This window comes from Podarcis filfolensis (genome assembly GCF_964270895.1).
Source record: "Podarcis filfolensis genome assembly, chromosome: 5".
Lineage (NCBI taxonomy): Eukaryota > Metazoa > Chordata > Lepidosauria > Squamata > Lacertidae > Podarcis > Podarcis filfolensis.
This window is the reverse complement of record NC_139608.1, coordinates 38,625,096-38,640,662: the sequence shown is the minus strand read 5'-3', so window position 1 is coordinate 38,640,662 and position 15,567 is coordinate 38,625,096. Positions and strand designations below refer to the sequence as shown.

Below are 15,567 nucleotides of genomic sequence, written 5' to 3'. Positions count from 1 at the left end.
GGGACGCGCGAAGGACGGCGAGGGAAGTCTCTGAGCGCCCACAGAGTGTTGTTGGCCCGCCGCCGCTGCGAAACTGGCAGGCAGACGCGGCCTCCCTGGGCGGACTCGTTATTTTAGTAAGGAAAAGCACTGCCGGAATAACCAGATTGGCCTTCTCTAAAGAATCCAAAACACCCTCGACACTTGCACCGTTAATGAATACAGTACTATACTCTCCAAGTAAAAACACAAAAATATTGCAGTCCTTCAACAGGACCCGATGCACGTTCACTCAGAAGTAAGTTCCGCTGAGTTTAAGGGGATTTACTCGCAAGTAACTGAAAAGCCTTGTTTCACTCGAGAGTATATACACGTACGTACAGTTGGGCAACACCTTTATTAGAACCAAACAAAATCCCACAAAATTGGGGCAAGCTTCGAATCTCCCCAAACTCTTAAATTATTCAATTTGTTACGCAAAGCAGAAAAATGGGAGGAGGGGGAATAAAAGTTAAAAAATCAGGCCAACTGTCAGCTTGGATTATTTTTTAATTTTAGAATAATCACTTTTGGGCACAATCCAGTCTACCATAGTCACCACCCATCTGCAGAATATTCCCATAGATGAAGTAGAACCAGATTGCCATAGATGAACAGAATGCTATGTGAAGGCAGAAGATTTTAAAGTGTTATGAACCGCCCTGGAATCCATTTTGAAGGGTGGCATATTAATATAATAAATAAATTCAATAGGAGGACTACATTTCCAAAATTGCCAGCCAGCCAGCTGTTTATCTCCCCTCAATATCCATTGTAATGCTCATTGAGTGGAGAAAAGTAACTGGCTGGGAATGTGGGTGGTGTACCCAGACCTCCCTTAAAAGTTCTTTGGCAGTCTTCCTCAAGAAGCAGTGATAAAACACAACTTGTGCCCCCAAATCCTTTAGCTTCCTACCCAGAACCTTGGAGATCTGTTCAATATTTCTTCTGATTGCAGCATTGGCTCACAAATGGATTGGCAATAGATTTCAATCAGTGAGTTTTATGAGTTTAATCAACCTTTCCATCATTTCTTGAACACATATTCCAGGAAGGCAATATACCTCCTGAGATGATATATCAGGTCTGCACACAACTGCTTCTGACCCATTACTTGGTGGACTTAGAAGTTTCGCTGGCTACATATAACTTGTGCTCTAACCTGTGTTGCTCAGTATATGCAGCTTGTCTGACAGAGTAACAGCCCTATTCTGCTGCTCCATTTGATCCTTGCCTGTCCTGGTTATGAAGTGAAAATGGTGAGAACCTTGGGGAAATGTGAGCATATCATATTGGAATATATAATAGCAAGGGATGTAAAAACTGAGCATAGTCAGATATATACACTAGACTCTCGGAAAATCAGTATCAAAAAGCTCAATATCAAAAAATCGATGTCAGAAAAGTTGGATAGGCACAATGACTATAAATTCTGAAGGTGTTCCAGAGGGATGACAAATTTTGAAGGCACGTTCCAGAAGTATTCTAATGGAAAGGAAATTGGAGACATCTAACGAAGCCTATGTGACTGTATAGGCCTACAGGGAGTTCTCTGATGAGCTGAGGCAAAAAAAACCCCATCATATATAGGGGATGAAAGTCTGGGAGAAACGCGGAAGACCACTGTAATTTCGAGGAGTTAGAGGACATGTCTTTTCCCCTTTTACATCCCCGGTTTAAGATTTGCCGATTCATGACAGTATAATTTGTTTTTCACACACCTACGTCAGGAGTTTCCCGGGTCCCCTGTGTTCTAAGTGCTGATTGGCTAGTAGGGAGGATACCCAGTTGCAGTGAATTGGGCTGGAGACTCTCAGCTACTCCGCATTAGTCACACCCAGTATCCCGGGCTGATCATGAGTGATGCCTGCTGACCAGGTGCAGTCAATCAAATCAAAGTTGGCAATAAAAGCTGTAGGCTGAAGGGACTCAGGGAGCTTCTTCATAGACAGAGGTACCAGATGCTGTGAGACTGTCGGCCAGGGTCTCTCTTGCTGCTTTACCTGGAGCTCCGGGCAGCTGAAGGGGAGATTGTGTGTGACTTCTGTCTGGTATGCTATAATTTGTGTTTTGTATGCCTGCTGCTATTTGTTAACCTTATGCAAATAAATCATGACTTATTCTTTATCCACTGGTGTGCTTATTAGCTCCAGATCCAGAAAGAACCCTACCCTTGGCAGAACAGAAATGAGGAACATATAATCAAGGATGAATAGCCTGAACCTGTAAGGATGATGTCAGATATGGTATGTCATGCGCTGGCTTGGTTTCCTTGTTGTTGGAATATAAAACGGGGGATTTGGAGGAGATGGAATTTGCCTCAGGGCCAACCCTAGATGTTCATATTAAGGCAGAAGCACGTATGCAAAACGAGCCCACTGAGTAACTTCCAGTCTGAGGAGGTCATCTTGGCTGTATTTTTCTGCAGGCCCAGATCATAGAGCCTCAGTTTTCACAGTCATTGCCCACCCTGGACAACCATTAGCAGGACTAACAGCAGCAGCAGATATGCTATATGCTTATGATAATACTTTATTTTCTTGTTAATTATGCCTGTTTGAATGTTCATTTCATATTTGACTTGCTTTAGTAATGTTATCTTTTGAAATGTTTCAGATATTTTTGGTCACGTTTGCCATAATAATAATAATAATAATAATAATAATAATAATAATAATATTTATACCCTACCCATCTGGTGGGGTTTCCCCAGCCACTCTAGGCGGCTAACACGTTTAAGTGTGCAGTCCATAATGGGCCTCCTTTGTAAGGTTTTATTTTGACTGTAATCATTATATTTGACTTTCTTCAGTTATGTTTTATTCTGAATTGTTTTTGAGATTTTTTGCCAATTGCTTATTTTCCATAATTTTAAACAAATTGTCACCAAATTAATATAAATTCAATACAAATTTAAAAACTAACCCCCCCAAATGTCCCCTCTATTTTCCACTCTCCTTTGCTGCTCCTAATAAAATAACTTTTCCAACTATTATTTCAAAATGCACTCATCCTTTCTCCCTACACATCACCTGTTCAATTACCAATTTCTGCTATGGCTTTTATACATTGTCATAACCTGTCCTCAAAATAGTTGAGTAGAGTAAATCTTCCATCTATCTATAACATACACACATTCCTCCTTAACATGGCCCTGAACATTGCTGCCTGACATCTGTCCCCAGTAATCAACTCAGCTGCACGGGTGTGGCATGCAGAGGGTGAAAATGAAACCCCTAGATTTTTGGGGGGTATAAATATATAATAAACATTCTCCCCCTCTAACACTGCCAATCTCCAAGCATCACCCATCCTTCACATTTCGCCAAATTTAATCCTCAGTTTTACATACAACCATCTCATTAATAAACAATCACAATCCATCTCTCTTCTGTCTGAAAGTCTGTCAAGAATGGTATACACTGTGGTCCATCCTGTCCCTTTCACTGTTCTTTTTTCCAGCTTCAAGTTTCAAGGGGGGTGGGCTGATGTAATCGCAGCAAAATCCAGATCTCCTCTCCATCCTTCCCCCTAAACTAATAAATCTTCCTGCAGTCCATCCTTCTGATCCTCAGTTCCATTACATCCAACTCCAGTTTATTCTCTTCTGAGTGCTTAAAGTCAATCCAGTTGTTACCCATCTTTTCTTCTTTACTATTTTCATTTCACAATATGAAGTTCCAAGGGGTGGTCAAAATCCCTCAAAAGTCCCTCAAGGTTATTAGTCTCCATCTTCTTTCAGGCAAAGTCCTTAGTTATAAAATAAATTAATTGCGAAGAGGTGTCTTTAAAGTCCACTCGTCCTGAAAACTTTGCATTCCATTGCTTTAGATAAAAAAAAGAGACTTAAAATATTGCCTCCCCTCCGCTCCTTCCACCGTTCAAGCAAAGCAAAAATTAGCGTCTTTCATTATTTCCAAACCTTTCGAAACCGATGATTTTCTCCTCCAGCATAAATCAGGATCTTTTCAGCGGGGTGCCTCTTGTCCAAATTCAAAGGTGTTCCACAGCTTACCACGGTAGCTTGCTTGGGCTGTCCTTGGATGAAGCCATTGAGCCCAGTGCCCTTACCTTTTTGTCTGGGAGACAGGGATTTCCATCCCCGCTCACAAACAAAGAAAAGGCATTAACGGATGACAGTGGGTCTTGCCCTTTCAATACCCTCAAAAGGTTAGGGGAGACATGCCCCTTACCCCCCATTAATCTCTGTCTGGGACCCCTCCTGGGGCCAGAGCACCAGGTTTGATGCAAACAGGAAGTCTTATTCTGGATTCTTTTAGTTGATGTTTTTATGTGTTGCAAACCACTCTGAGATTTTTTCTTAAACATATAAAGTGGAATAGATGATGATGATGTTTCCTCCTCTGACTTGAAGAACTCCAGCTTGGAAGCCTAGTAGAAGCACGGTCTCCCCTTTCCGTCAGAGGTGACAACTGCTAAAGCAGACTGGACCCCTTTAATATATATATATATATATATATATATATATATATATATATATATAAAATTTATAATTTCAGGAACTTCACATCTTATACAATCTTTTTTATCATTTCTTCTGCATTTCTTAAATTCCTATTGCCTTTAATTATATTAACTCACAATCCACCTGTTTAACCATTTTTGCAATAATTCAAATAATTTACCTCACAAAACTTCCTGCAAACCTACAAACGTAATCTGGTCATCACAATTACTTTTCAAATAGTCCGTAAATTTACACCAGACTTCTGTGAATCTCTGGTCCCGCAGGTTTTGAATTCTTCTAGTTTATCCAATTCTGCATAGTCCATCAATTTCATCCTCCATTCCTCTTTTGTCGGTAATTCTTCTTGCTTCCATTTTTGTGCCAATAATATTCTTGCTGCTGTCACTGCATATAAAAACAACTTACAATCCTTTCTGTTTATATCATCTCCTACAATGCCAAGTAAAAATGCTTCTGGTTTCTTAATAAATGTATATTTCAACATTCTTTTCATCTCATTATATATCATCTCCCAGAAGTTTTTCACCATTTTACATTCCCACCACATATGATAAAATGTTCCCTCTTTTTCTTTGCATTTCCAACATTTATTGCTAACTTTGTACATTTTAGCTAATTTAACGGGTGTAATATACCATCTATACATCATTTTCATCACATTTTCCTTTAAGGCATTGCATGCAGTAAATTTTAAACCTTCATTCCATAGTTTCCCCCAATCATTCAACTGTATATTATACCCAATATCTTTGCCCAATGAATCATTACCCGACTTTACCTCCTCATCCTTCAAATGCCATTCAAGCAGCAATTTATACATTTTGGACAAAATTTTATATTTATTACTTAATAGCTCTACTTCAAACTTTGATTTATTATCATCAGATCCTTTTTCTTTAAAATCCTGTTTAAACATTTCATTGACCTGGCAGTAGTGGAGCCAATCATTCACATATTCTTTAACTTCTTCATATGGCTTCATCTTCCACTTACTCCCTTCTTGTATTCCCCATAAGTTATCCAATTCCCACCCATATTGATCCTTTTCACACTCATTGCTTCTAATGGAGATAACCAATGTGGTGTTTTAAGTTCCAGTAGGTTTTGATACCTATCCCATATTTCTATTAGAGATCTTCGAAATATGTGGTTTCCAAATCCTTTGTGGACTTTTGTTTTGTTATACCATAAATATGCGTGCCAACCAAATCTATTATCATAACCTTCCAGATCTAACAATTCTGTATTTACTAATAACATTCATTCCTTTAACCAACAGAGACAAGATGCTTCATAATACAATTTCAAATCTGGCAGGGCGAAGCCTCCTCTTTCTTTAACATATGTTAACAACTTATATTGTATTCTCGGCTTCTTTCCCTGCCAGATATATCTTGAAATTGCTTTTTCCCACTCTTTAAAAATTGTTGCTCCTTTGATTATTGGAATTGACTGAAACAAAAATAACATCTTTGGTAGCACATTCATTTTGATAGCAGAAATCCTTCCCCAAAACGACAATTTCATCCTTCCCCATATTTCCACTCTTTTAATTCCATTCCACACCGGTGTATAATTATTTTGAAAAAGATCAATATCATAGAATCATAGAATCATAGAATCATATCTTTAGGCGTTAACCAAATAACTAAATATTTAACTTTTTTTACTGCTTCTATGCCAATTTGTTGCTGCAGTACTTCCACCAAGTCCTGTTTCATATTTTTAACTATCATTTTGGTTTTCTTTTTGTTCAGTTTAAAACCTGCCACTTGCCCAAACTGTTCTATCTCCTCTAATACTCCTTTAACACTTGTAACTGGATCTTCTATTGTTAGTACCAAGTCATCGGCAAAGGCTTTCATTTTATACTCATTCCGACCAACTGAAATTCCTTTTATTGTTTCATTTCTCCTTATTATCCGTAGAAAGACTTCCAGTACCAATATGAATAATAATGGTGATAATGGACACCCTTGTCTTGTACCTTTCGTAACATCGATACTTTCTGTTACTATATTATTTATAATCAGTTTTGCTCTCTGTTCTGAATATATAGCTTTTAATCCTTTTAAGAAGAATTTTCCAGTGTCCATTAATTCCAAATTCTTTAACATGAACTCCCAAGATATATTATCAAAGGCCTTTTCCGCATCCACAAAAATTAACACTGCTTGCTTTTCATTTCTGGCAGTCAGATATTCAATTATATTAACTATTTTTCTTATGTTGTCTTTCATCTGTCTGCCAGGTAAAAAGTCTGCTTGGTCCTTATGAATTATCTCATTCAATATCTTTTTCAAAATATTTGCCAGTATACTTGCCACTAATTTGTAATCATTATTTAACAGCAAAATCGGCCCATAGTTCTTGTGTTAAACCCGAATCTTGTTTTGGTATTAATGTAATATATGCTTCTTTCCATGTTTCTGGTAATTCTCCTTTTCTTAATATATTGTTCATCACTTCTTTCAACAGTACAAGTAGGGCGTATTTAATTTCTTTATAATATTTTGCTGTGAATCCATCCGGTCCCGTTGCCTTTCCACTTTTTAGTTCTTTTATAGCAACTTTAATTTATTCTGTTTCAATTAGGTCATTCAGTCTGTCTTTCTTTTCTGTCGGAATTTTTTGCACCCCTTTCTGTCTTTACATCATTCTCTCCAGCTCTTTTATATAAATGTCTATAGAAAATTACGAATCCTTTTCTAATTTCTTTCAGGTTATCTACTTCCTTTCCTTCCACTACAATCTTATTAATTGTATTCTGTTCCTTTCTCCTTTTGATCTGCCATGCCAGATTTGTTAGCATATTCAAAGTTCTTTTGTCTCATTCTTTTAATATTCCATTCTACTTCTTGGTTTATTATAATTGCAAATTGACTTTGCAAGATTTTAATATTCTGATTTATTTTCACATTATTTGGGTTTTTAACTATTTTTTTTCTCATTTTCCATTATTTGTTTTAGTACTTCTTTCTTGCCTTTTTCTCTGAATATATTTCTAATACTGTTTTGCTGTATAAAGAAGCCTCTCATTACTGCTTTGTTAGCATCCCATACCACACTTGTTTTTGTTCCTTTATTACTATTATTCACAAAATAATCCATCAGAGTCTTCTGTGCTTTCTCATTTATTTGATCATCTAATAAGTTCTCATTTAGTCTCCATCGAAAAGTTTTTTCCTCCATTTCTTTTATTTCACATTTTATTGCATTATGATCCAAAAGTATTTTTGGTTGTATTTCTATTTTTGTCACTCTTGGTGTTAACTCGCTGGATATCCAAATATAGTCAATTCGTGACATTGATTGATTTGGTTCTGATAAATAAGTAAATTGTTTTTCTAATGGGTGTCTTAATCTCCAAACATCTATCAAATTACAGTTCTCAATCATTTAAAAAAAAGTCTTAGGTAGTTTCCCTTCTTTCGATTTTCCTCTTGATCTCAACCTATCCATTTCCATCGAAACCACTCCATTCATGTCGCCCATTATTATGATTTTCTGATCCACAAATTCAAATAATTTTTCTTCTAAATCTTTATAAAATTCAGTTTTACTTCCATTTGGTGCATACACTCCGACTATTATCAATTTTTTGCCTTGCCATGTGACTTGTACTGCAATTATCCTACCTTCTTCATCTTTAAATACCGTATTTGCCGAGCCTCAAATTTATTTTTTATATACAAAACCACTCCTCATTTCCTGCTTCTGTCTGATGAAACAAATTCATTTCCCAATTTTTTTAATCAATACTCTTCTATGTTTTCTCACCACATGAGTTTCTTGTAAACAAATAATGTCCAAATTCCTTTTTTTAAGGAAATGTCCAATTTTATGTCTTTTCTTTTTATCATTCATTCCATTAACATTCCATGTCCATAATTTCAATGCCATTTTGTGTTCCCTTTACCAATAAGAATGTAAAAGTCTTAAACTTGTCTTTCTTCCTCTTCTTCTTCTTCTTCTTCTTCTTCTTCTTCTTCTTCTTTACTATCTATTTCTTCTTCTTCCAATCCTGCTGCTCCTGCCACAATTGCTTCCTCCCCTTCTCCCAACTCTTTGTATCTTCTCAAAAATTCATGTGCTTCATCAGCTCTTGTAAACTTAAACTTTTCCCCTTTATAGTGAAAGGAGATACCTTCTGGAAATTCCCACATAAATTCAATTCCATTTTTTCCGTAATGCCTGTCTCAATGGTTTGTAATGGTCACGTTTTTTCAATAAACAAAGTGGGACGTCTTTAAAAATGATTATAAAAGCTCCATCAATGCACAGCCTTTTTTCTCTGTTTTTCTGTAAAATCAAATTCTTCATTTCTCTATCTTTAAATATACCGTATTTTTCGCCCTATAGGACGCACTTTTTCCCCTCCAAAAATGAAGGGGGAATGTGTGTGCGTCCTATGGGGCGAATGCAGGCTTTCGCTGAAGCCTGGAGAGCCCCACCGCCAGCCCCACAAGCTCGGGGGACAGCGGGAGAGGCGCAGCGCGCCTTTCCCGCTGTCCCCCGACTTGGTTAGAAGGCTGGCGGGGGGGAGAAGCCTGCTCTTCCCCGTCACCAGCCCCGCAAACTCGGGGTACAGCGGGAGAGGCGCAGCGTGCCCTTCCCGCTGTCCCCCGACTTGGTTAGAAGGCTGGCGGGGGGGAGAAGCCTGCTCCTCCCCATCGACACCCCTGCAAACGCTGGGGACAGCGGGAGGCGCAGCGTGCCTTTCCCGCTGTCCCCCGACTTGGTTAGAAGGCTGGCGGAGGGCTTCCCCCTCCCCCAGCCCCGCAAGCTCCCAGAGCGATGCCAAAGCTTCGGCATGGCTCTGGGTCCCGTTCTGGGGGAGGGGGAAGCTCCGCTTTCCCCGCCCCCAGCCCCGCAAGCTCCTGTTCTGGAGGCTGGCGTCAGGGGAAGCTCGGGCTGGGGGGAAAATATTTTTTCCCCTTTATCCCCCCCCCCCCCAAATCCAGGTGTGTCCTATGGGCCGGTGCGTCCTATAGGGCAAAAAATCCGGTAATCAAACAATCTCCTGGAAATTTCTTTGCCTTAACAGTCCTTGTTTTAATTCTAAAAGCATTCTGAATTGTCTTTCTGACATCTCCCACTTCCATACTTAATCATTGTGCAATCTCCAATGTTAGCCTCTCCAGAATATTCTCCCCTTGTACTTCAGGCGCGGATCTCAATCTCAAATTTGATTCTCTTTACCTCAATTCATTCAATTCATGTTGGAGTAGAAGGACTTTGATTTTTTATTTTATGGTGCTGGACTGTGTTCCCTGGGGAAGATTAGCTTTGTTTTTGCTTTGGGAGATTTATGGCTCTGCTGCTTTGGTGAAGATATATATATATATATATATATATATATATATATATATTTCTCTTTCTCCCTTTTTTCCTCTTTTTTCTTTCTCCTTTCCCCCCTTTTTTTCTCTCCTGTTTTCTTTTTACTTTTTTTCTGAATTTGTTTTTAGGAATAATGGATTAAAATTTGGTGTATATGGTTTTGTTGGAACTTTGATTAAAGGATTGGATTGGCCAGGCAAGTGGTGGAAGAAATTTATTTATTTATTTATTTATTTATTTATTATATTTCTTTGCTGTCCCTTATTGTGGTTTTTAGATTTTGTCTCCCTGATTGTATTTTTTTGTTGCTCTTCTTTTTAATACTATCATTATTTTTTGTTTATCCCATTTGACTATTTTATTAGGCTACTACAATGGATTAGCCAAACAAGAGGCAGAAAAAGCTCCTTTCCTTTTTTAGTTGTTTACTTTGAAGAAATTTGGTGTCCCAAAGATTGCTAATATAGTGGATTGGCCAATCAAGAGGCAGAAGGGTGTTAAGTTAAATTTGTGGGTGATACTTAGTGGCACGAAAAGAGAAATAATGTCTCAAACACCGAAGAAAACAGGAGAAGGTGGGACACCTTTGGAAAGAAGAGGATCAAAACAAGATATTGAATTTAAGGGACACATTTTAAAAATGTTTACAAAAATTAAAAAAGATATTAAACAACGTGAGAAGAATTTGGAGATGAGATTAGAATCGATGAATGAAAAATATGACATGACAGTTAATGAATTGAAGGGACAGATGAAGGACATAACAAAAAGAACGCAAAACCTGGAAGAAGAAATGAAACGAATAAAACAGGAATTAAAGGAAATAAGGAAGGAGCAAGAAAGGGTTAAGGGAGAAGTTGCAGAAATTAATAAGACACAAGAAGAATTATGGGATGTGATTGCTGGACTCCTTTAAATTAGGCGGTTTCTTTCTGAGAAGGCAGAGCTAACTGCTCAAAGCTGCAGCTCTTATTTAAGGTTCAGTCTGACGTTGACTGATACTGAAACATTTGAGTTCTGCTCTAGTGGAGTCTCCAGCCAGAACCCTGCATAGAACTGTCCAGGGAGCTGTTAAATCCTGAAGTCTAGCCCCACCCTGCCCAAACCTAAACTCTTACCTTGAGTCAAAAACTCTGTAAAACTGAGGTTGTTCTTGTTGCAGAACCATTTTTTTTAGTCCAATTGTGTGTGAAGGAAGCCCCCTGGCAGCAGAGAATTAGGTGTGCTACAAGCATAAATTGCACAACCGATGGCGGAGAATACAGCCCTGCAAGGTCAGCTCCAGGCAGCCCATACTGCTGCCACCTCCAGTCCAACCCAAATACCTCCTAGGGGAAAGTGTCTCATTAGCCTCCCAGACAAAATTGTTGAAAACCCAATTAATGTTTCTTAGCTTTTTGGTCCAATGCCTTCCAGCTGATGGATTTTCTGGCAGACCAAATGGAAACCTGTTTTGCCTGCCATATGTGTTGGAGCCTTGCCTGCTTCCTTAATGATTATGCCACCTTCCTTGTGGAATTTAAATGGGCATTTGAAGAGCCACATCAGAAAGAAGCACCCAGTTGGTGGATCTGCCCTTTATGCCAGGGAATGGAGTTTTTTACAATTTATTTATTTATTTACGGCTATTAGCCCATAAAATATGTACAAACATAAAAACACAGGGACATAAAAACAGATATATCCGACAACAGGAGGTGAACACCACGATGCAAGGGTGGGTCATTGAGCAGAGCCAAGTGACAGCTTGGGGCCAGGAGAGCTCCAAGGGACAGATCACAGAAAAGGAAAACTGAAGACGAACTCCGACATGCACTCTCATCATAACAGTTCGATTAGTTTTGATGTTGTTGTTGGTTTTTGGTGGTTTTTGAGTGTGAGATAACCGCATTCAGAAATCTCGCCACCTGCAGAGTTACAGAAGGATCTGTATCCTGCAAAAGCAGTGCGGCGTGTGACTCAACAGGCCTGCCAACCAAGCGCAGCAAAGCAGGACCCAGGAATTTAGCCCTGGCTACGCTATGTAGGGGACAGTTGAACATTATATGTGAAAGAGATTCAACAGTTTCCCCGTCACACACACATAGCGGAGACACCAAACACTTGGAAAATCTGTGGTTCAGCAGGTTCGATGGAAAGACATTGAACCTTGCACGAATAAATGCACGTCGGTGTGGTACTGATGAAAGAGATGGCATATATGATGGAAGGCCAAGTGGTGGGGTTATTCCGTGATACCTGGGGGAGCAGACACCCCCACCCCTGGCGAGGTTGTGTTGATTTTCAATGTCCGCTAATCTTTGCTCAATAAGGCTTTTGGCTGAGCGTAAGTTCATCTTTAAGGAGTCCGCTGGGGAAATTCCGATGCTCAGAAGTTTGGCATGGATTTTCCCTACCCACGGATCGACAAAGACGTCCCGCCAGAGGCACTGAAAAAGGTAATGGTCGGGAAGAGGGAATGGAGTTTGTGCTTGACTGTGTCAAGTACTGTCCAGCATCTAGAGTAGAATGGGGCAGCCTTCACTGATCAATTTCAGGAGGGCCTAGGGGGATCACATTCAGGATGAATTTACCGTACTTAGATTGATGTACCTACACACAGCAGTGAGTTGGGGGTCACAGCAATCTCTTTCTGAGTAGTTGACTATTGCTGTCATGGGTAATGTGTGTGGGGGGGTATTATAGCATTGTTATCGGGATGTTGTGCAGTACCTGTTGTGGTACAGGTATGTTTGCTTTTGGTTTCTGCTGTTATTGTGTTGTTGACCTGCTGAGTGTGCATAGGATCTTAGTCCAGGTATAGTGGCAAAGGGTCAGACTGTTATACTTTTGAGCAATCTGTTAGTGTTTTTAAGAAAGCAAGTCTCAGTTCAGTGGAAATTACTCTCAAGTAAGTGTGCCTAGGATTGCAGTCTTGAATGTGTGATTTTTCCTTAGCCAAAAGCACACTGGAAATAAAAATTATTATAAATTGTTGTGCACACACACAAGCTTGTTGCTATTTATTATACCAGGTGGTTGCCCTTTGGTTTCTCAAATTGCAAGAAAATTAATGTAACTGAATGTATTTAGATAACAAAAGCTGCAGAAGAGGGCAACATTGTGAGAGTGCAATCCCAAACCCCAGGTACATCACATCCTAACCTCTCCCAGCTGGTCTGTCACTCACACCTCACCCACAAGTCAAACTTGCTTTAAACCAGTATAAATTATTCACCTCAGTGCATCTACTTATGCCAGCTGCTAGTTTAAATTAAGCCAGCACAAGGTATACCAGTGTAGAGGGCAAAGGGGGATATACAAAGGGTGGGAATGAATGTGCTGGGGGAAGTGAGGGGGGTAAACACAGTGATGCTACATCCTAACTCAGTTCATTCACTGGTCCTGCTACAGATCCCAGTGAAACTAAATTCATACTTTCATTCCACTACCACCCCCAACCCTGGCCAGAAGCCAGTAGGACACAGCTAAAATTTCACAAGATACATGCCAGTGTTCTGCTAGTTGGGGCATTTATTTGAGGCATTTTTACTCTGCTGTCAGTTGAAATTGATCCCAGAATAGCTTAAAGGTAAAGGGACCCCTGACCGTTAGGTCCAGTTGTGGCTGACCTTGGGTTGCGGTGCTGATCTCGCTTTATTGGCCGAGGGAGCCAGCGTACAGCTTCCGGGTCATGTGGCCAGCATGACTAAGCCGCTTCTGGTGAACCAGAGCAGCACATGGAAATGCTGTTTACCTTCCCGCCGGAGCGGTACCTATTTATCTACTTGCACTTTGATGTGCTTTCGAACTGCTAGGTTGGCAGGAGCAGGGACCGAGCAACGGGAGCTCACCCCATTACGGGGATTCGAACCACTGATCTTCTGATCGGTAAGTTCTAGGCTCTGTGGTTTAACCCACAGCGCCACCCGCGTCCCCCAGAATAGCTTACAGATAAAAACCAAAGACACACAGCTCTCAGGCAAGGGGGGGGCAACAAACTCAAACATCAGTTTTTATTGTGGAATGGCTGCTGTTTGCCAATGGTAAAGGAAGAGCCAAAGATAGCTAGTCTTTGAGAAGAACCAATGGAATAGCCCTGCTTCTCTTCTCTCCCTTTTCTGTAGGATGATGGTTCTAAAGAATGTATTAATCCATTTGCAGTGAACTGTTTCTCTTGGAATAATCTCTCTAGATTAATCTTTCTGTGCTACAATATGGACATGCTGCTCCATCAGGTAACAACAACATTCATTATTGTGCAAGTGGGCTTCCCCATCTTCTCACCTTGCTGCTATAGGATGAATACATTCAGTCAATGGTATCTATTTCACTGGCAGAGATACATTTCACCGACAATTTATAAGGGAAATCTCTCAGTTCAAGTATAAACCTCTTAAATGTTTTTTAAACAAACAGCAAATAAAACAATTTGTTATGGCTGTATTGTATGCACCTGTCTTCAAATGGCGAGAGACTCCAGAGTTCCCAGATCTTACCCAGGGTTCTGTTTTCTTGAAATGAAAGTCGCTGGAGTTAGTAATGTCTTCAGGATATATGGATTTATTTTATACATATATACAACCTGAACATAGGATGGAAGGGCTCACAGCATTAACACTCCAATACATCTTGTTTCTCCATTAGGTTTCCAGGGATACTGCCTGCCTAAACCATGGTAAAGTCACACTGTGTCTTCTCTCAGCATCAGCCCAATCTCACACACAAAACAGCACCCCTGGCCTATTTTTCTCCTTCCTAAAATGACAATGGTATTCAGTGAGGTGAGATGGGAAAAGGCCTACCCTCTGTAGGGATGGGGGAGGGCCTAAGAAAAGCCTCTGCCCTTGTTCTTCAATTTCTTTGGAGGTTGTTGCCATCATGAAATATACTTGGAGTCGAGTGTGAATTTCATGCTGTTTATTCAGCTTGTAGTAGCAATGAATGAAACTTTTCCCCAAACATCTAGCTATATATACATTATTTACACAATATGCCCCGTGTGATTGGCTAATTCCGGGCTGCTCCTGCAGGCCAATCAGGTTGCTGATTCACTTCATCCAGGAACCTGATTGGCTGCTCCTGCAGGCCAATCAGGTCGCTGATTCACTTCCACCTGGAGCTGGATTGGGTGGCTCCAGAATGCAGCAATCTGATTGGTCCGCAGGAGCTACCCAATCCAGCTCCAGGTGGAAGTGAATCAGCGACCTGATTGGCCTGCAGAAGCAGCCAATCAGGCTTCTGGAGGAAGTGAATCAGCAACCGGATTGGCCTACAGGAGCAGCCCGGAATTAGCCAATCACACGGCACCCATTGTGTAAATAATGTATATACTGTATAGCTAGATGTTTTTGGGAAAGTTTCATTCATTGCTACTACGAGCTGAATAAACAGCATGAAATTCACACTCGACTCGGAGTATATTTCACTGTGGTACTCCAGATGTTAGATTACAGCTGTTATCATTTCTGGCAATTGGTCATGCTGGCTGTGGCTGATCAGAACTGAAGTTCTAACAACATATTGAAGGTTACAGGTTAGCCTCCCTGATTTAAATAAGACTTTCAATTTGTTGTGAATAATACCTGAAGAGATTGGTCCAAGAGCAATCTGTATAAAACACTTGCGAAGAGCAGTTCCATATTCTATGTGACAAATGTGTTTGCTGTATGTATACCGGTTTCCCACAGCAAACATGTAAAGTGGGGAAGACATCTTAATGTGAAAATGCATCTTTTAAC

General features: G+C 40.0%; 1 long non-coding RNA gene across 1 annotated transcript; it reads left to right on the top strand.

Moving 5' to 3' along the window:
• The first annotated feature begins 139 nt into the window (after positions 1-139).
• On the top strand, positions 140-12,832 carry LOC310763709. Its single transcript, XR_014548764.1, has 5 exons — positions 140-277; positions 2,172-2,264; positions 10,213-10,996; positions 11,057-11,442; positions 12,312-12,832. It is a non-coding gene; the product is annotated as an uncharacterized lncRNA (long non-coding RNA).
• The last annotated feature ends 2,735 nt before the right edge of the window (positions 12,833-15,567 follow it).